At 41.5% G+C, this 22,674-nt stretch overlaps 1 long non-coding RNA gene across 1 annotated transcript in view; it reads right to left on the bottom strand.

The window, feature by feature from the left end:
* Positions 1-1,449: 1,449 nt before the first annotated feature.
* LOC142047793 (uncharacterized) overlaps positions 1,450-22,674 on the bottom strand; it is a 42,512-nt gene continuing 21,287 nt past the window's right edge. Inside the window, exon 3 of the long non-coding RNA XR_012657042.1 lies at positions 1,450-2,097. This is a non-coding gene — a long non-coding RNA (uncharacterized LOC142047793). The remainder of the gene's footprint in view (positions 2,098-22,674) is intronic.

The raw sequence follows: 22,674 nt of genomic DNA, 5'->3' as shown, positions 1-22,674 counted from the left end.
GATTTGCATAGCTGTCCAATGTGCAATCTCTCTCACGGCAACTTGGCTGCTCAGCCAAAAGCTTCATTAACATTACCCTGAGAGGAATGCTTGCTGGGGGCATTAGAGGAGTCTAAACCTATATATGAATCCTGGACACTTATCCATTGGGAAGCAAACCTGGACCCAAGAGGAGGTTGTATGTCCAGAGACCATGCCTTAGCTTCATTCCTGTCCCACTAACAGCCCTGTGCCCACTGCTGCATGGTCTCAGTTCTAGAAAGAGACTCTTACAATTTCAGGGGAACCTGTAGAGAATAGAGTGGAGCAGCTCTCCCTACTTGGGTTTCTCCCGCAAATTGCTACCCACTTGTAAGATGATATTGGTGTATGTTTATACTTGCTATGTATTATAATACATATTGCTGCAATTCAAAATGGAGTCTAAAATTCAAGATGGTGCATGTGATAGGAAAGGTTTGAACTCCATCTTGGTGTAAGAGAAATGTTGTCCCCTTACTAACATTCAGTGGGGGTGTTTTGGTTGGCCAGTTCCCAGTACCAAAAGGGGAAGGATCAATGTGAAATCAGGACCCTGCGACTGACAGTCCCCAGGGGCAATGGGGAGAGGCCAACACTCCAAGTCAACCTGATTGACAGGGTGGGCAGGCTAATCAGGGAGTCAGGAGGCCAGGATGGGTCCCATCCTCCATGTGAGCTGGAATTGCCTGGGTGAGACAGAGTGGGGCAAAGCTAAGGAGATAGCAGGGGCCCAAGCTGAGCTGGGGAGCAGAGCTGTGCCAACCAGAGAGGGCAGAAAAGCAGCTTAGGAAGCAGATCCTGTGCTGGGAGCAGGGCTACAAGCCACAGAGCCAGAGGGGCCAGAGAAGCAGCCCAGGGGGCTGGAGGCAGAGCAGCAGCATCAGTGCTAAGGCAGAGTGGAGCTGGAGCTAGAACAGGGGAGCTGGAGCAGTCTGGAGCCAGGTGTGGTGAGCAACTGGGGCCAGCCAAAGGATACCCTGGGCAAAGGGTCCAGCACAGAAAGACACCCCCAGCCAAGAGCCCTTGTAGGCCCAACTTGGAGATGGATCTTAACCTGATGGGCAGCTGACGCTGGGAAGAAGGGTCCAACCACCCAAAGGCCGGAGGTATGTGGCCACCACCAGAGCAAGTGTCCAACCTGCAGCATCCTTGCAGCACAGCCAGGACCTGAGAAGGAGGTCTGAGAAGGAGGCCTGGGACCTACAAGGAACAGATTGAACTGCCCTGATGTTCCAGAGACACTGTTTGTGATGTTCCCTGCCACAGAATGGGGTGATGTGTTTTACTTTAACCTTTCCCATTTTTCCTTATTCTTTTTAAAATTAATTGTTGATTAAATAACTTGTATTTGTTTTAAATTATATGTAATGATCAGTGGATCAGGGAAGTGCCCAGCGCAGAGAGAATACCCCTGAGTAGGGACACCCTAACCCCTGTCCTAGGTGACCACAGCAGGGTTGGGGGTTGAGCCCCCCAGGAATCCTGGGCCCAGCCTTGTTGGGGTTACAAGGACTCTGCCAGACAGGAGAGTGGAAGGGGAGTCCTCGAGGACAGGGAGGTCTCCAGGTAAAGGAAGTGGGAGTGAGGACTCAGATCCTTTCGCTAGCCCACTTCACCGGTGTAGTACAGAAGCCAGGAAAGTTCCCCATTCCTCCGCTTACATTGGTATACTTTCTTCACGGCATTTTCCTGTCAAAACTCTGTTTCCCACCAGAACGTGAGGGACTGAGAGCTGGCTGGAACCAGTTGGGGACAGCGTCTGCCAGAGTGTGCCTCAGGAATTCGTGCCACAAAGAGCACATAAGGAACTGTCAATGATAACGCAGGGTCTGTCCACCATCAAGGCAGCCACATCCAGTTTCTTTGCGTTGGCATCGGATCAAGACTTTGGCCACTAACACTTGCCAAGGACATTAACGCTTACCCAATACCTGATTCCTGTATTCCATCAAAGGATCCAGTGAAAACTTCATCATCAGCCCAGATCTGTTGATCTCCTGCTTTGACGGTAGAGAGCCAGGTCCTCTGATGTTCCTGAGACTCTGAGATGGTCCATCAGTTGCCGGTAACCTCCATCTGCAGTGAAGAAGAGACAGTAATTGTTTTTCGGGCACTTAATAGTTTAACCAAGGGACAGTTGAAGGGTTTGGGCTTTATGCCCCTTGCTGGAATCTATCCTTGGGTATTTGTAGTGATCCCTTTAGTAGATCTTCCTCCCCAGTTGTAACTAGCCCTTAATAAATCTTCTTTCTGTTTAAGGTTCTCTCTCTCTCTCTCTATCCTTTATTTCAATGCAACATGGGCAGGAGGCACACAGATTTCTAACTCTCCCAGTTGATAGATGCTGGTAGGAGTCGAACCTGTAATTTATATGTCACCTCCTTATTATTCTTTAACAGAGATTTTGAGGTAACACAGAGGGCAAGGAAGTCTGTGGCCCTGCTTTTGTATTGTGTGGTAAATTTGCCTCTAAACATAATTGATACTGCTAATAGGAGCCAACATATAAGATGCTCACACAAACTGATAAGGAAGTGTTGGGGAAAACCACTGTATATCTTAAAACAATTGATCAGTTTCAATTGAAATAAATGGCATTTGTGTGTATGATTGCACTCCAGATTCCTAGACTGTATTTCATAAAAAGTTTTTCTGAGTCTGAGCAAGGAGGGGGATGGATTTCTGTATTGCAGTGCAGATAGAGATGATTCATTGAAGTTCAATAGGTTACCAGTGCTCTAGGAGTGGATAATGACATGTAACTCAAATACTTATTGGTCAGGGTGAATTAAGGGATATAATTGATCTGACCCCACTCAGTACTGCTGGTGATGTAATAATTCATCATTCTGACAGTACTGTAGAGGTACAGTTCAAAAGCCATCTGCTTCTTACATCCAAACAAAAGGGAAATGTTAGATGGTGATTCCTCAGGACTGCTTTGTTTCACCCTTACTTCAGATTTTACCACAAAGATGTGAGTGAATGTGCTTGAGTTTGCTGAGTGTGATCAAATTAGTTGTTTTTAAAAACATTGTAATACTCAATACCCCGTTCCAGCAAAACCAATAAACAGAATCCCAGGCACACATGAATCGTTCCAGATGACACCACATGCACATGGTGCCCCGTTAGTCATGGCTAAGTTGATGGAGCTGAAAGCAGAGTCAATAAAAGCAGGAAAGAGGTAGAAGATATGAGAAAGGGGTAAGGCACATGGAGTAGTGTGAAATGGCAGGAAACTCTTGGTTACAGAAACATGCGGGTACTGCAGGTAAATAGTAATACTAGCTAGCGCTGACATGCTGGAAGTACTATACAAACGTTATATAATCTCAGTGTTGGAATAAGGTCCTAAATATGATCTGTGTTTTATATTATTTATTATGTCTATTTGTCAATATTAACAAACACGTCAATATTAATTTTTCCCTTTAAACAATCCTTGACATCACCTCTTATGTAATCCTACTGTAACAAATTAGAGATTGTGTTGTGGTATACGTAAAGGAGGTAAGATGCAAAGGGAGTTAAGAGTTTGAAGAATGGTTAGGTGATATCACTACAACATTCTTAGCTTGCTAGCGGCATTCAATGTTCATCTAGAGAAACCTTGCTGAATTTGGATGTATGTTAGTGTATTTCATTAGAGTATTGATTTTGCAAACATGTTTGGTTCTGAAACTGTTTAGGTGGAAAAACTAATACCTGATTCCAACTTGCATTTTCTTCCAATAGCATTTTTTCATGCAGTTAGAGACATTTTATACCTCACTGGTGGAGTGACTATGGAAATTCAATCAGGGTTGCAGTGGAGCTATAGGAAAGTAATGTAGTATATTTGCTCTGAGGCTAAATTATGCTCATGTTTTTCCAGCTGTCCACAACGAAAGGGAAGATGTTTCCATTTGTAGATTCCAAAATGAGGTGCATTTCACTGGTGATCCACACTGGGTGATAAGCCATAAAATTTCCAGTCACATACAGTATATATCTCAGTCAGTGGCAGATTAGCCATTTGGCTAACAGGGCCCGTGCCCAGGGGCCCCAGCTAATGGAGTGCCCCAATGCCCTAACCCATTCCACCCACCCAGAAATCTGTTGGACAGTGGGGTTGGGGTGTGGAGGCCTGCCCCACTCTGTCCACCTGGTGCTCCTGCCAGGCAAGCACCCGTGTCTTGACTCCGCACCTCGGCAGGAGTGCCAGGGGAGATGGGGGCAGGGAGGGACTGCAGAGAGAAGGGGTGTGGAGGGGCCACCACTTGCTCTGGCCCAGGGCCCCACAAAACCACAATCCGCCTCTAATCCCAGTGTCTAAAACTGGCACTAAATTGATAACAGTTACAGACTCGGGGGGAAATTCATGCCCTGGAAATAGAAAAAAAATGTTGCTATTATTTGAGTACTATTGGACTTCAACGGACCCAATTTTTCTTTCACTTTCATCTGTGAGAAAGCATCAACTCCAGTGACTTCTATGGGGTTACTCCTACTTTTCACTATTTTACTGTGAAAGAAGAGTCTGGCAAACAGGACTCTTTATTCTCTAATTCCTACCATAGGATTGGATTTACCTACTGAATGTTAATGGAAACTCTGGCAGGATCTTATGATGTCAGTAACAGTCCACTTTAATAAGCAGAGATGGTGCTAGTGTGCATCTGAGCACTGTAGTGTATATACTTTGGGATGTGTGACCGAATGTACCCCTCTGTTCACACCCTACACACTATTGCAATAATCTCTGTAGAAAGTATGCCTTCATAGAATCATAGAATATCAGGGTTGGAAGGGACCTCAGGAAGTCATCTGTGGCCCTGTGAAGAATCAGTTGAAAATTCAATTTGTTGGTCATTGTTGTCCTGGTATAATGGGGGGCAACATAGTATGTGAAATTCCCTAGTATGGTGTTATTGGCACATGTTTGCCACCTCAGTTTGGAACGTATCTGTCTTAAACAAAGGCATGTGAGCTTTGCTTAATTTATATTTAAGCAATAAAGAGAGTCATCTCCCTCCATACATCATTCACGATACCTGAAATGACAAAAGGAAGCATTCACTGGATTTTGAGACAAGGGGTCCTCACCTAAGAAGTTTGGTCAGTAAGATTGCTAAAAGTATGTGATGAGAAAACTTTGAGTTTAACACAGTTTGATAAGTTAGGCACCAGCAGTATTTTATGTTTATTTTTCTTGCAACCATTTCTGACTTTTATACCTCATTACTTGAACTCACTGAAATTCTCTTTGTAGTTAATAAATTTGTTCTATTGTTTTATCTAATCCTGTATGTTTAAATTGAAATGTCTAGGAAATGCCATTTGGGGTGGCAAGTTGTACAAATTGTTTCTATTAAAGAAATAACTGACTTTATATAAACTTATATTGTCCAGGAGAGGATTGTGCAGTACAGGACATACATTTCTGGGGGGAAACCTAAGATGGGGAGTGTGTTGGGGTCACCCTGCAGTATAACCAAGGCTAGCGAGAGCCAGAGTGTAATCCAAGTATGGCTGGCAGGCTGCAGTTACACACAAACACTCAGGGTGTGGCTTGCATGCTGGAAGGCTATTTATGAGCAGCCAAGTGGGAACTCCTTCAGCACAGTATTGTAAGGCACCCAAGGCTGTAAACACAGCTGCTCATTAGTCTGGATTGGACCATGGTATGATACTGGGAAAATTTCATAAACTCCATTTTACATCTCTAGCTTTCATTTTAAAATAAGCACGAATCATTTCACCACTGAAAAATTGCAGGATGTGTATTAATTGGATGCTATGGAGCACATAATCACTACAAGTTGAATGAGGTGTGGCCACAAAGTATCTATGGACTGAGCATGCCCAATAGAAAGTTAAAATGGTAAACAGCTAAAGGTTACTATAGGCCTAAAGGTTACTAAGGGTCATATAGCAAAAGCTATGGGTCACTAAAGGTTACAGCATAGAATGCTAAAGGTTACTGAAGGTTACAAACTGATGGGCATGCACAGAGCAAAAATAGGCTAAAGATAACATGAGGCTAAGGATCAGATCTGTAGCATGCTTAGTAAAGGTGTCGCTGCCGATAGAATAGTATATAAGGCAGGCAAATGAAATAGTTGAGAGAGAGAGACTGAGAAGACAGAAGAGCTGCTGGAAGAAGGGAGCGATGACCATTAGGAGTTCTGAGGAGAGAGTGATGGTTTAGAATCCTAAGAACACTGCTGAAGAAAGCACCCACAGCTGCTTCAACAGCTTCCTAGCCTCAGCACCCATAACATCTATAGCAGCGATACAAATAACTAACAGATGAAGTAAGCTTACTATTCAATCACAGTATAGCACAGGAGGAGGAGGAGTAGTATGGTGTATAAGTGTGTGTGTGTGAGACAATGTTTATTAATTGCAATTTTCCTATGTGAACTTTAAAGTGCAAAGTAAGAACTGCTGTATCCACTTAGTATCATTTGAACTGTATGTTATTGTGGTTCAGATGCTCTTTAACTTGCAATAATGGATTTGTCTGATTTTTACTTTTAGATTATACTGTAGTAGGAATTTAGTTACATTAATAAAAAGAGACTTTTGGAAAATAATACTGTCTGTGTCGATCATTTTATCAGAAGGTTATATCCGTGTCCTCTAGTGTATTTCCTAAACTGCCCCAGAAACCTATACCTCGAGAGGGATAGACTAAGGTGGTGATAGGCCGTTATTCTAGTGATGACACAGTCCTTTTTTCAGGGTAACAGGTATGTCCATGTGACCTTCAAATCCAGCTCAACTTCACTTTGGGGTATGTGCAATTCTCAGCATAGGGAGTGGGAAACTAGTAAATTTTAAGCTAGAAGTAAAAAAAAAAAAAAAAAAAACTTCGAATCAAATGAAACAGAGCTTGCTGGTTCAATATTTTAACTTCTCCTGCATACTGAAATTTAATAATAATAAATAAAGCACTCAGTCATATTTTCCACTCCTGTCACAGCACTCAGGATGCTACATGGATTACTTCAAATCAATCAAGTATCACAAATATGTATTAATTATGGGTCAAAGATTGCAGATTTAGCCTGTTTAAACAATGTACTGATCAGATTTTATTTCTTTTAGTGCAAATATTTTTTAAAAAAGATACTAGAAAAATAGCATTCTGATCTTAGCAGAAACTTCACCTATGAGATCTGATGATGTACCGCCATCTCTTTTTGAGATTTCCCTTCCCCACTCCCCATCTGACTCATATAATGTCTGACTGTGCAATTAAAACATTGGTCTGCATTGTCACACTATTCCAGGGGGAGGGTACAGGCTTTGTCACGCCTAAGCTAGCTCCTCATGGTATATGAGCCTGTGCAGAGGGGTTCTGCCACCTTCCTGCCCTTCGGAATGGATTCTATCCCAGAAGGTGCATACAGAAAGAAATCATTACATTCTTCTGAAAGCAAGGACTATTATTTGATTGATCCTACCTCTTGTGCAGGGAAGGAGGGATGGGGGGTGTCATGGGCTACTTGTGCCCTTCATTGGATGCACCTGACAGATCAGGGACTATCTGGCTCAAAGGAAGGTAGAACCACATAAACACTTGTTTAATATTTTAGAGTGAGGTTTTCACTTACTTAAGTAAAGTATCTAAAGCATTAAGAGTGTGAACATGGGAAGCCAGTAGACCTGCATTTTTTGTTTCTGCTTGAATGCAAGAAAATAACATACTGTAAGGCATGATGTACCATGTACTATAAAAGGCTCCATATATTGCCTTGCAACCTGGAAGGAAATTCTACTGCAAAGTCTCTGGCTACAGTGACACTCCAGGGAAGCAGACTGGAGATTCTGCATCTTTTTAAATGGAGGTCTTCCATGAATTAAATATCAGAATAAATAATACATTTTCTTTACTCTCTATTTTATTTATTCTGATATTAAATTAGTTTTATAGTGTCCCACAGTTAAATGTTATATGTATATATTTTTTATTACTTTTGTTCACATTTTCAAGGTGAAGTTTGCAACCATGAAGGCTAGAAATATATTCATCTTTCAAATGAAAGGTTAGGTTTTGGAACATAATTTGGAAGCAATGGTAGGCGAATGGTAGATGTTGTATCAAATAGCATAGGTCCAGAATTGCAGAATGCATGCCCAGAACAACTGTATGAATAATTAAAGGAGAACAGGATAGATTAAGAGAACAAGGTATTTACAGCAGTATTAATCTCCATACTTTGCACTTTTGCAGCTTTCAGAGGTTAAAGAATTATTGGTACTCTGGTTCTACTAATCTTTTAACAATGAAATAAAGTAGCCTGGGGATTTCTATGTCAAAGTGCAAGAGGATGTTAAATCAGATACATGATGAAGTGTAGTTAGGTATTCACAAGATCAATCCCACAGGTTCCTGAGAAAATGTAACCAAATATTAAAGATCATTAAATCTTATATTAGCTCTCTTAGGTCCCACTCAACCTATTTAAATTGCTTTTATTAAAATGTGTTTTTGTCCGTCAAAATGTTACAGATAATCATAGCATCTGGGTGTAACTTTTTTTTTTATGGATGAAATGTTCCATTTCTAAAGCTTAGTGCTGGAAAAATACATATTGAGAAGTCTGACTATTAAACTTAACATAAATTAAATATATCCCCCCCCCCCCCAACCCATAGTTTCAAATACGGTAAGGCACATTTTTAAGGATTGTAAATTCTACTTTGGAGTGTCAAGAAGCTAGAAAAATGATCAAACTTGAACCTACTTTGCTTAATCTGCTGTCATTTAAACCAGTAAAAATCAAAACCAAACCAACAGCGATATTTAGGGTCAGACTGCAGTCAGTCCTGGGGGGAAAAATTGTCTACCAGCCCAGTTCTTGTCCTCTCCATGTCTCGCAGAAGAGAACAGGAAACCCTAGTCAGATCGTGCAGATCTTACTCAAGGTGGCGAGCCCTGATTCACATAAGTAGTCCCACTGGCTCTTACTCTGCAAACATGCACTCACATAAGTAAGGTAAGGATGTGCATAAGTATGTGCTGGATCAGGGCCCTTGACTTCAATTGGACTAATTACATTCACTAGCTTCAGCAGGGGTTGCACAATCAGGTAACAATTTTTCATTTAGAAAAATCCAAGCTTCTTGTGTGTTCTAGGCTTTGATTTTCACTAATGAATTACTGAAGTCGTTCATGGTGCAACTTTTTGCAGGGCTGGGGCTTAACACAACTTCTCCCCTCCCTCACCCCTAATGAAAATTTTTAATAACAAGTCTTATGACAAATACATTCAAAATGTAAAACAAGATAGCAGAATTACAGGGAAAAGGGCATGTTTAATTATCCATTTCTGTGAGCACTGGTATTGCAGAAAGCAAGCAAGCCAGGCCAGCAAGTCTTAGTCGTTAAATCTGATTGTAAATGATCTTTCAAGTAATTCAGAGAATTTTTTTTAAAAAATTGACTCCTCACATCAGAAGAAGAACAAATTCAAGATTACAGCAGATATGCCTCTGACTTTTATTCTTTACCAAGACTGACTTAGTAATAGATATAGAGGAATAATATAGCCATATCTGAATATCAAGTGACTTTGCTAATGAAATGATGAGGTCAAAACAGTAGCTGCACAATATTTAATTTCTGCATGTCAAAGGGATTTCTCACTGATAAAAGCACTTCTATATTTTGGAGTCAGTTAGAGACAAAGTAATAATTGAACTAACCTTTCCTATTAAGATAACTTTCTTCTTTCCACTGATCAAAAATTTACGCAACAAAAGTATTATGAAAATTATATGAGAAGTTTGGGAAAAAATTGCCCTGATATATAACTGAATTTATACTATACTCAAACTTCAGATTACACATTAAGAACTCTTTGGAAATAGTGAAAAGTCAAACCTCTTGTTTTTCTGCTTCATTTTGTTTTAAGTGACAGTTAATAATTTATACCTAAAAGGATTAATTAGAATTGAGTTTAGATTTCTGACAGCTGAGTTTAGCTCCTTTTGTTTATGGATTGGCAAGACTTACCTCGTTGTGGCTTTCTCTCCGTGATCTTGTTATATTTCACTGTCTTGTACACTTTCCTGTTTAGGCAGCCATGTGGAGAGTCTTAAAATTTTAATGGTAGATACTAAAGTCTGGAGTGGAGCCCTGCCGGTGGTGGAAAATATTAAACTGAACTAGTCTTGCCTACTGCTATTGGATCCTAAGATCAGACTGCTGGGGAAAAGAGATGTTTAAAAATCACAGATAGAACCCCAAAAAGCTTTTTGGTGACATTCCACAGGCTTTACAGCTCTTGCTCTGGTGGCGCAGCAGCAGGTTTCAATCCTACGTTAGTCTCTTATTTTTTTGAATTCTTTTAAAGAATAAAATAAACAATTATGATATAATTCATTTTTATTCATAGGCACTTCGATGGTGCTCATAACTGGTGTCTGAGCACCTCACAAACATTAATGAATGAAGACATACTAAACCTCTGAGATAAGGAAGTATTACAACTGTTTTACAGAAGGAGACACTGAGGCACAGAGACTAAGGCCCCCCATTTTCTAGAGCAACCTCTGATTTTCAATACCTCCATTTTTGGATGCCCAGTTTGACATACTTTGAGCGCCAAACACTCACAGCTGCCACGGACTTTAGTTGTTGTTCCTCACCTCTGAAAATCAAGCCCCAGGTGTCTGAAGTAGGATATCTAAAGGTGTAAGATGCATTTGAAAGTTTGGGTCAGTGAGGCTTACCCAAGATCATGCAGAAATTTTGTAGCAAAGAAGGGTCAGAACTCAGAACTCAAGTCCAAGTCCTGTGCCTCAACCCCAACACAATCCTTTATTCCTTAGTGAATAAAAGTGCAATGTGATTCTAGCTGCTGAAGGAGTCAAAGATCCTAATATGTAATTAGTTAAATATATCTAACAAAGGCCCTCTGAGCAGTGATGTAGATAGAAAATGGAAATTGATGCACACACTGGCTAACCTAGTCCCCTCCTGACACTATAGTTATAGGCAGAGTTTTCCGGTGCTGCTTGAGCATCTAAATTCCCAAAGCAGCTTTGAAAATTTCAGCCATATTCTCTCAAAGTATACATCTACAAGTGTGTTAAGAGTCCTGCTGAAAGCATCTGCTTGTTGTAATAAGACATTTTAGCCTTAGGAAACAAACTATATTGTAGCATACATGGTGTGTGCTTAGCTCCAGTCATGCCTGCAAGCAGTGCTTTAAGAGGCAATAGTCTCTGCCAGATTCATTGTTTATAACATCGTCAGAGGGAAGAAGAACATGGCTGACGATGTCATCTGTTCCCCTTCTTTATCAAACCTGACATGCTATGGCAAAATCCGGCCAAAACCACCAGGATGATCAGACAGCACTCAGGACAATGAACAGCTCCTCAGCCAGTTAGTGATTTAAAAGTGGCAGATAAGGGTAGATGATAGGTAGACAGTTCTATACAGATCAGAGCAGATGGAAGTTACCGATATTATCCCCCTTGCACTGCTAATTCATCAAGATGACGACATTCTGCAATCACAGCAAATTTGGACAATAAAGTGGTTGAAACTGAATGCAGACTTTCATACCAAGCACTGTCTATCCATTCACACAAATGAGGGAAGTGAGACACACATGAAGAAAATTCCAAATAAACTCTCCATTAGATATATTTAAGCTTTAAAATGAGACAGTTTTTTAAAAAAATATACTTAGTCTGACACTGGTGCAATGTCATGACAAATCCAGTAGGCAGCTTCCAAGAAGAAAGGAAAGCAAGGTCTGTGCTCTGATGAGCTCACATCTAAAACCAGAGTTAAGTCTTGGTTCTATTGAAGTTATTGGCACCTGGTTTTCATCCAGATAGAGGGCAGGGGACAGGGGTAGAACATGTAACCAGAGTGCTCACGGTGTTGATTGGTCATGCCTTGGTAATATAATTAGGTTAGCACAATACGTATTTTTTAAAAATTAGGATATCTATATTACCACCCAAGCTGGAAAGAATTGTATCAATGGAAGGAGGAAGTTCCTCTATGCCTTCTCTGGGCAAAGAAGTGGGACTTTGGGGCATTTTAAGTGACCTTTCCACTTCCTGAATACTAGGGCTGTTGAGGAGCCTGCCTAGCTTCTGGTGTAAGCTAGAGCAGTTTAGCTTCTGCTCAGCTTCTCATGGTCTCCTGTGATCATATCCTTTCCCTTGGCCTCCTCTTACAAGCCTCTGAATCCTCAGTAGAGGAGCATGTCGAGGGACACTCCAACACCATTATGTGAAGGGAGCTCTGTTATATTCTTTATTGCACCAGAATAGTAAAAAAGTGGCCTCTGTGTTACTGAGAATTGACTGAGTTGTGTTATACAAGGCCCTCTTAAGGCTTGTGTTGGCTGAATAAAATACCGTGTGTTAATATAACAAAATGGTTCCTTGCCCTCCATCAATGAAGAACCAAAATTCTTTCAGAGATCATCATGGCATCCCTTGCATTGAATTACCACAGGGCATTTACAGTGGTACACTTTAGCTCTGTTTTCTGGAAGAATGCATGTAGCTGGACTGATGCAGAAAATACAAATATAGATTAGTTAAAGGGGGGATATCTAGTTTAGTATTTTATTTCACAATAGCCATTGTGGGAGTACATAATCAATCATCCATGTAAAAAGCAAATGATTTGTTTCCCTACAGTGCCCTTTCTTCCTAACATTTGCTCTTTGATCAAGCACTCTATCCTATGGATGGATTTGAACATATTAGGAATGGCATGTTTTGCCATTAACCTTGTGTGTTCATGCTGTGTGCCAATTTTCTACATCCTGACTACGCTGAAATTGGAAGTGGGAGGTGGGGTGATGGAAAGTTTCTGTTGTTTTATAAATCAGAAGGGGCTACTGAATAGCTTGCTGGCTAAATGAAACAGCAAGGAAGACTTTAGTCTGTGAGGGCTTCTGATCAGGCTAAAGGACTCTTTTAGCTGCAGAGAACTTCACAAACAGAGTCAGACACTAGGAACCCTTGCCTGGGGGAGGTCTTTGCATTGAAGGTACAGGCATTTGACTATATACTGAATTGAAACAAGTTACTTAATTAGGTCCTCAACAGCAGGTGTTACTGGAGTGTATAGATTAAGAGGAAGGATTTTTTTGGATTATTCAACCCTTTCATCTGGCTTGTTGTTACTTTAACCTTCATTACATGTGTTTTATGCATAATACATTTTTCATATCATGCCTGGAGTCCTCATCTCTAAAACACTATTATTGTTAGAATGTAGCACCATCAATTTGGTTGCAAGGGAAAAATACCAGACCTACATGTAGCCCATGAAACAACGGAGGGAAGGGGGAGGAGAGCACAAGGAAATTCTGCTTAGTGTTCTACTCATAGCTAAAATGTTAATCAAGAGCCATATGTGGAGTGTGTGTCATGATATTACAACAGCAACTTTAGTAGTTTACACTTCTGAGGTGAAACCCTAGCCCAGTTGAAATCCATAGTAACCCCTTCCCCCAATTAACATCTATTATTTATTTGTATTACCATAGCATTTAGGACCCCTATTCATGGACCAGGACTTAGTATTGTGCTAAGTGCCACACGAACACAGAAATAAAGACTGTTACTGCCCCAAGGAGCCTGCTTAGATTGTAAACTCCTTGGGGCAGGGGCCATCAGTGGGGCTGATTTCATGTTAGGAGCTCAACCCAGGGTGATTATGTAGGTTGGCTGTACAACAGAATGATTGCTGTTCTTCTCCATGAACTGCCAGAAACTGCCTGAAATGGAAACACTGAGAATTGCAATTGTTGTTGCATGCCTACTATGTACTATGCATCACACAAGTATTATTGAAGTATTGCCAATCCCAAGCATTCAAATGTCACAAGTCAAGCCCCCAAAATGATGTGATTGGTTTAAAGATCCTGGTGTATAAAGAATATATTTTGGATTTGTTTTATTTGTCTCCTGTGTTCCGAGTCTTATGGGTACACTGAGATCACATTTTCAAGCTTTTCTACAAAAGCATGAGTTCTAGAAACTTCTTATATTAAATGGAAGCTGGGATTCTCATATGAATCCAGGAGCTTGGGCTTTAAGAAAACACAGAAAATATCTTGAGATTCACAATTAAAGTCATGTATTAATTTCTTCAGCCATATAAAACAAAAGCAACAATCAAAAACTCAATGACACCATAATTCAAACCATAGAAGTTACTAAATAGAGTAAAGTCTCTCCTATGTGACAGTGTTCACTGTAATGAACCCAAAGTCAGTCCAACACTGGCTTGGGGCTGATTCCACCCCTTGACATGAGCAAATATAATGGTATATATAGGTCCTTCCCCTTATGCAGGACAGAACCATTTGAAAACATCCTTTGGAAAAAACAAGATAGTTGGTTCATATTTGAGTTATAAACCATACAGATCATGCATTTGATCAAAGGAAGCTGTGTGAGGCATTGTGGTATAGGTGCAACAATTCACAGGCCCTATAACTCCTGAAACTAATGATAGATGTCAACGTGGTGTGCTCTGTGCATCAGAAGTCAGACAGCTAGTAGTGATACCCAGTTGTGGTGTAGGTCACAATAGCGCATTTCTATAGTGTAGCTACAACCCTAAAATACATGACTTTTCTCTGCTAGCTGCTTCCCAGCTCAGCTGGTTTCACTTGCTACATGCTCTCTGGTGATGGGCTCCTTGACTGGTTTCACAATATGATGACTTTGCCAGGCTAATATCATCCTGTGGAGATATTAGCTCTGCCAAACCCAAAAGTACAGAAGTTTAGGTTCATCCACCAGATCAACCCCATGCCTGTAATGTACCCAGATTTTTCTTAACCAACTTACTCCACCTGTATGGATAATTCAGCCAATTGTAGTCCATCAAAACACCAGCACTTTTTTGCAGAAATAGAAAACAGTTCTTTAAGGCTGACTCACTTGCTTAGCACCTAGAGCTCTTTAGTACAACTGTGCTCAGTTTCTAATCCACTGGACAGTGAGAGTACATTTAACTGATTAAATAACAGTATTGATGAGCTCCAAAAGGAACCCACCCCAGTCTTCTTTGGCTAGAAGAATGGTGGCCATGACAGAGAACTTCTGTAAAGATGAATTTAAACTGAAACAGGTGAAGAGAAGAGCTTTTAGGATGATCAGGAGACTAGAGGGCCTATCTTAGGAGAGGAGACTGGCAGAATTTGTTTAGTCTAGCAAAAATAAGGCTGAGAGAGGATAGGATTGCTTTCTATAAATACATCTGGGGTATCTTGGGGTACACCACTCACCCCTGATCAGGTGCCTCCTCCTGGTCATTCCAGGACTTAGCTCTTGAGATGAATACCCCTGTACGGTGTTTGGACACAATCACTCTGTCTCTCTGGTCTGCAGCCCCTCTCTCAGCCCTAGGAACTACAGTGTCCTCTTCATAACTCAGCCCTCTAGCTAGGTCACTCAATGTCACCCCCCTTCTGGAGTAGCAAAATCTTTTCTCCCTAACAGTTCTAGACAGTCTTCCCTTCCACTCCCTTGGTGTTACCCTAGCAGGAGCTGATAGGGGAACCTGAACCTGCCTTCTACCTCAGTTTCTAGTCCAGGAACCCTCAGCTCAGCAATTCTGGGCTTTCCTCACTCAGCCCTCACTAATTCTTCCCTGGACTACTTCCTACTATGCTTAATTATTACCCTTTTCTCTCTGGGCGTACTCGCTCAAAAACTCTCCTTCCTAGAGAATGATTACAGCTTGTTTTGCTGAAACTTTCCATAACAGCCCCTTTCTATTACTTACTAGCTGGCTTTATACAGACCCCACCTGTTCTTGCACAGCCTGTTTTCAATTAGTTCTCTCCTCCCTGGCTCCTCCTCCAGGGGCACCCTGTAGAGTTAATTGGCCTGCCTGGCTGACTAGCGATCTTAACTCCTTCTAATCCTGTGTGGGGTGACCATCCAATTACCAGGGGGTAAATATCAGGGAGATTGAAGGGCTAATTAAGCTGAAGGACAATGTTAGCACAAGAACACCTGGATATAAACTGGCCATGAATACATTCAGTCTGGAAATGAGAGGGATGAGGTCCTGAAACAGACTCCCACTAGGAGTTGTGGAGCTAAATGACAGTTTGTTTTAAGAGAACTGGACAAATTTATAAGTGCAATTGTATGATAGGGTTGCTTGTAATAGGAGAAGGCAGGATTCAACAGCCGTGTGGTTCACTTCTGTTTTTTGTCTTATCTTCCTCAAGGTCATGCAAGGATTGGGAAGGAATTCACTCCCCCACCCCCAATGTGTTCCCGGAGTGGTTTTTTAAAAAAAATCATCTTCTTCTGAAGCATCAAGGATGGTCATGGCTAGAAATGGGACATCAGATGGGGAGGCAAGGTCTCTGAAGTAGTACGAAAAATTCTCTTTTTCAGGTGCTTGGCTAGCTGGTTCTTGCTTGTACGCTCAGGGTTGACCTGATTGCCCTATCTGGAGTCAGGAAGGACTTTCCCCCAGGACAGAGACCTTGGGTTTGTTTACCTTCCTGTGAAGCATATGTGTGCGAGCTGCTAGCCAAGCTTATCAGGATATATTTCACTGTGACATTATCCAGGGTATAATCAAGACTACTGAACAGTTGTGTCCCTTCAATTCTCCAACCTGGGATGCCTTTTAAACTGCTTTTACACTCCTGGCCTGCTCACACACAGTTTTTAGCATGCAAATTACTCCCAACTATACTGCATGAGTGCTTAGCTAGCCATCCATGAATTACATTGTAGAGTGATACCAGAAAATTCCCAATCCCAGACTTATCCCTAGAAATTTGTATCTTGTACTGCCCAACTCTCTCATTCTGGCCAATACAAGCTCATAGAAAAGTCACCATTTCATTAATAGAAAATGAGATACACAAACCCTGTTATCTCAAAGGAAGTCCCCAGACACACTGGTTTAGATAAAACAAGTTTATTAACTACAGAAAGATTTTAAGTGATTGAAGCAATGAGGCATAAAAATCAAAACTGGTTACAAGGTAAAATGCAGACTAATACCTAGTTTACCAAGTTAAGTGAATTCAATGCAAAGCTTTTGCAGTCTTACTGGCTGAACTCCTTTCAGACAGGATCACACCCCGACCCAGTTCAAAATTGTTTCTTTGTTCCTCAGGTATCATGGTTGCTGTGGATAGAGAGAAAGGAGGAATATTTTGAGGCCTCTGTCCTCCTTTCTTATAGCTCACTTTTTCTTTGAAAATCATCTCTAGCTGAGGTTCAGGTGACAGCTAGTCTGTTTACATGGGAATCCACAGCTGTTCTATTCCCAAGATGTAAATATCTCATTCATGTCCTTCTTCCTGCCAAAGAACAGCTGCTTAATCAAGTGATAGTCCATTTGATTATGTTGACACCTGGCTGAGGTGCTGGCTAGCCTTTTGTCTTTGGGGAACTCATCTGAAACTGTTTCCCCAGACTGGGAAAATTTCTTATATAATAGTATTTTATAACTTTACATACAATGTTGCCATGCATGTTTTACCAGGATCATAATATTCAGCAGATTATGAGTTTTCAAATGATACTTCACAAAGCATACTTTGTACAAATTGTATCATAGTCTTGTAAAAAGAATGATCTATAAGGGTATCAATTCTCACACTCAATCATTTCCCTGCCATTTCAGAATCCTCAGGCACTGGTGCACCTTGGTCTGTCGTATTCTCTGCCTATGGGCTGTAGTACTTCGGTCTCATATACAGGATGTCAGACTGGATGATATAGTGGTCCTTCTGGCCTTAAACTCTATGACTAGGATTATGATTCAAAGAGGTGTAGATGCAAAGTGTGGAAAACTGAAGGTTCCTCAGGGCTTTGTCAGGCACATGGAGGAGCAACAGTAATTTTGAGCACATCAGCTTTTAAGCATGATAGTACAATTTGAATGTCTGGATAGATGGATGACAATAAAACCATTTCTTTGCTTTTAATATAAAGAAACACTGGCAGATTAATCTTCTTTTTTTTTTAAAAAAAAACCCTCTTTCATTACTAATAACACCATAGATTTTAACTGAATGTTTTTTTAATAATGTGATTATTTTCCAACTTTTTATACTGCTTGCTTTTTTGCATTGCACTCTTCTTGGACAATAAAAATAGACAAATGAGTATCATATCTGTCCCTAGTCAGTTTCACTTTCAGTTTCTTATGTACTAGCACAATGTTGGGAAGTCTCAGTTGTAAACTGCAGAATACTGGTTACATCTCAATCAAACACTATTTTTTTAATGTATGAAGACATTTCTATTAAAATTAGGTTGGGACATTTTTAGAGGAGCCCAACTGACTTAAGAGTTTGTTTCCTTTTCAAAAGTGACATAGGCACTTAGGAACCTATAACTCATTCAAAGTCAATGGGACTTAGACTCTTGTGTCACCTGGGTGCTTTTGAAAACTTTACCCTTTGTGTTTTTCTTATTTATACCTTAATTTTGGATGTATGCCAGTGGTGGGCAACCTGTGGCCTGTGGGCCACACGCGGCCCATCAGGGTAATCCACTGGAGGTCCACTAGACAGTTTGTTTACATTTGCATGGCTGCCTGCAGCTCCCAGTGGCCGCGGTTCGCTGTCTGACCACCTTTGTCCTGGCTGTGACAATTATCATGACTAAGGACTATGATGGTACCTCCTTTGTGTGCTAGTTTATTGCTATCTGGTTGTTGGATTTCAGAGATTGTATAGTGGTCCTCTCAGTGGTGGAGAAATCGTGGTGGAAGTAATATTTTTGGATGATTTCCACAATCTGTATGTCACACAGAGTCCATGAAATAAACTTACATGTAAAGTACACAGTAAACCATACTAACACAACATTATCAACATTAAATATACAATATAGAGTAATAGTAAAAACTTGCTTGAATATATAAGCAATCTGAATTAGCAACTGGTTGCTTTACTACTTGCCTCCACCTATAAATTGCTTTTAAGGCAAGCTGTACTGCTGGTAGAAAATAAATTATATGAATGCTGACAAACCATTCAGATACCTCACTGGAAGAGACAAGAATTAATATTAAAAAGTCAGAGTCAATAAAGAGATATTGGATCAGTGAGAGAGAAATTAGTGAAAGAGAATGAAAACTTCTTTGAGAAGTGTCCCTGTGGGTGTTCCACTTCAGATGAATATGTGTCCCTCTACCTTTGATTGGAGAATTTCAACAGCAGTGCTCGTCTGGGTTGCGCACGTGTGATCCCTGTCTGGTGGCAACTCTCTAGCATGCATGACTAGCTCTCGTCCCGCCCCGCCCCAGTTCCTTCTCAACCATCCTTGGCCTGATACAGAGCTCCCAGCAGTGTGAAAACTGATAGCTTTATTTAGTGCTTAGAATAATTTTTTAGAGTAATCTTAGTATACTAGTTAGATTTACTTACCCTTTTCTTTACTCATTAATTTTTTTGTTAAAAAAATCCATATATTTTCCTACCCGTTAGAATAGTTCATGTTCATCCTGAAGCATGAATTGTCAGAACTGGAGCCATGCCCCGTTTACTGGCCTTCAAGTGTTGCCTTTCCTGCCAGGAGGCGATTCCAGTATCGGACGGACACTCTCCATGTGTCCGATGCTTAGGAGAGACACATATCCCACAAAAATGCTCTTACTGCAGGAACTTAAAGGCTCATGCCAGGAAGTATAGAGACCTGCATCTCAAACGAATACTTATGGAGATCCTGGCCAACAGACCCCTCTGGAGAACAATCTCCAGAGACTTCATCCTCTTCACAGAGGAAGGTTCACTCCTCCAAAAAGGTAGTGAGGAAAAGAGCATGAACTTCCCTACTTAAAGAGCCATTGAAGAAGAAACAGTCTCCAGCTCATTCTATATTGTTGGTACCAACTGCACTGTAGCTGAGTACATACAAGGCACTGGGATCTTCTGGTACTGTGTGTTCTGTGAAAACTAATGATCCCAAGTGGGCATGCTTGGAGTCGAGAGGCAATCAGGAGCCCACTTCCTCTGCTACGGCACCAGTGGAGCCACCTAAAGAGGTGCTCCCTGCAGGATCTGGCACCACCACCTGCTTCAATAGTGCAGAGCACTCAGATGTTTGAACCAACACCTGCAACAGCATCGTCAGCACCAACCACTTTGGTGCCAAAACCATCGGTACCATGCCATTTCCTGCAACACAAAGATCTACTTGTTTCATCGATGCTGGAATCATCATTCTTTGGTATCAATGACTCTCCAGTACACACAGTACCGTGTCAACCTGCTTAACCTCTGGCTCCTCCGTTTTCTAGCGAGAAGGAAGGTAATGAGGAGGTGGGCATTTTTTCATCATACCACTCCTCTCCTATCTAAACTACTGCAACCTTAGGTCCACCCATACAGCCTAAATCTCATCCCAGGATTGACACCCAGACCCAATATGGCCACCCATGGATTCCACCACCTATGCCATTTCCCATGCAGTGGCCCCATTTGGACACCCAGGCAGCATACAGGAGACAATTCCTCAGGCCCCTGAGCTCCTAAAGGAAGAGGATTAGATCTCCCCCACCATCAGCGGCTGCAGCATCCGAGCCCCCACAGGAAAGCTTTGAGAAACAGGAGGAAGCCCTGGAACAGGAAATGACACCACCAGCCAACATTTCCGCCTCTTCTCCAGACGAGGCTTAATGCCTCCACAACCCAGAGCTGCTGATGACTTCAAACATTTCCAGGAGCTCTTCGAAAAGAATTGCAGATTCCCTAAAGATCCCTATAGAGGAGGTCCCACAGTCCTAACTTAATTTACTGGACATTCTACAAGCTTCATCATCATCAAAAATAGTGCTTCTGATAAACGATCAGACAAAAACATATGGCAGATGGCAGCAACAACACCGCCCACTTGCAAAAAAGGAGATAAAAAGTATTATGTCCCCTCAAAAAGGATAGAGTCTCTATATTCTCACTCCACAACAAACTCTTTAGTTGTTGACACCATCAATCAGCACAGTAGATAACACCAATTTAATCCACCCCATATGAAAAGGTGTAGAAACTATTAGATCTTTTTGGCTGCAAGGCCTACTCATCGGCCACTTTGCAATTCTGAGTAGCAACGAGACTATAAGGGTAATGAAGGACAACATTGCCTGCATGTTTTATATACACTAGCAGGAGGGGCAAGCTCACACTCCTTATGCACTGAAGCCATGAAGCTATTGAACTGGTGTACCCGGCATAATGTCTGCATATCATACCTCCCAGGTTGTCAAAATACTACAGCAGATTCTCTAAGCAGAGAATTTTCTCAGGATCGTGAGTGGGAACTAAACAACATGGTCCTACAGAACCTATTCAAACACTAGGGTCACCCATCCATTGACCTATCTGTGACATCCCAGAATTGCAAATGCTTGCAATTCTGTTCAAGAGCAGTGCTGGGGCCCCAATCCCTGGGAGATGCCTGCCTTCTCAAATGGGATGCACCTCTGTTATACATGTTTCTCCTAATCTCTTCTTTTGAAGGCTATACACAAAATATGAACTGACAAGGCCAAAGTCATCTTGGTGGCCCCCACATGACCCAGACAAACTTGGTATTCATATCTGTTGCAGATGGTGGTACACACAATGTGCACTCTTCCACTTCTGCAGAATCTTTTATTATAGGATGCCTGAACCTGGAGAGGCTTCACCTGAGAGCATAGCTCCTACATGGTGCCATCATGACAAACGAACCTGCTCAGAACGGGTGAAGGACATCTTACTAAACAGAAGAAGGGCAACCATAAATAATACTTATCTGCATCAATGAAAGAGATTCAACATATGCGGTCAAAATAAACAAACGAGAGACATTTCTGCCCCCTTATCTATGGCATTGGAATAAATATTGGGGCTAAAAACTTCTGGAATACTCCTTAGCTTAATCAAAGTACATCTTGGGGCTATTACCCCTTTCCACCACAAGGTTGATAGGACCCATATTTGCCCATCCAATCATCAAACTTTTCCTTAAGGGTATCAGAAATGTTTACCCTGAATTATGCATACCTACCCCTCCTTGGGAGTTGAACTTAGTACTGGGCTGCCTCACTGGGCCCCCATTCGAACCCTTAGCAATGTGCTTTCTGACATATCTGTCAATCACATCAGCCTGCCGAGTGGGCAAGCCAGGGGCCCTAATGGCACACCCACCTTACACCATCTTTTGCAAGGACAAGGTCACCCTAAGACCTGACCCAAAATTTCTACCTAAAGTACCTTCTTCCTTCCACCTAAACCAACCAATCCTTCTTCCCTAAACCTTGAGTACACAGGACTCAGTTCTCTAGATGTCAGGTGCACCTTAGCGTTCTACCTTGACAGAACTAAGCCCTTCATAAAATCACTGAGGCTTTTTATTTCCATCGTGGAATGCTCTAAGGTTCTGTTATTTCCAAACAGAGAAATGGATTTCCAGGTGCATCCACCTCTGCTACCAACAGAAGGATCTGCAACCTCCATTGGAGATCTGAACTAACTCTACCAGATCCCTATCAAATGCAGTAGCCTTCCTAAACAATGTACCAATCATGGACATATGTAGAGCAGCCACTTGGGCATCCACCCACACACATTCACAAAACATTATGCAATCGACCAGGGTTCAACATCGGACGCACTGCAAGTTCTTACAGCGCTATCA

This window comes from Chelonoidis abingdonii, chromosome 15 (genome assembly GCF_003597395.2).
Source record: "Chelonoidis abingdonii isolate Lonesome George chromosome 15, CheloAbing_2.0, whole genome shotgun sequence".
Classification (NCBI taxonomy): domain Eukaryota; kingdom Metazoa; phylum Chordata; order Testudines; family Testudinidae; genus Chelonoidis; species Chelonoidis abingdonii.
This window is presented reverse-complemented; position numbering and strand designations above follow the sequence as displayed.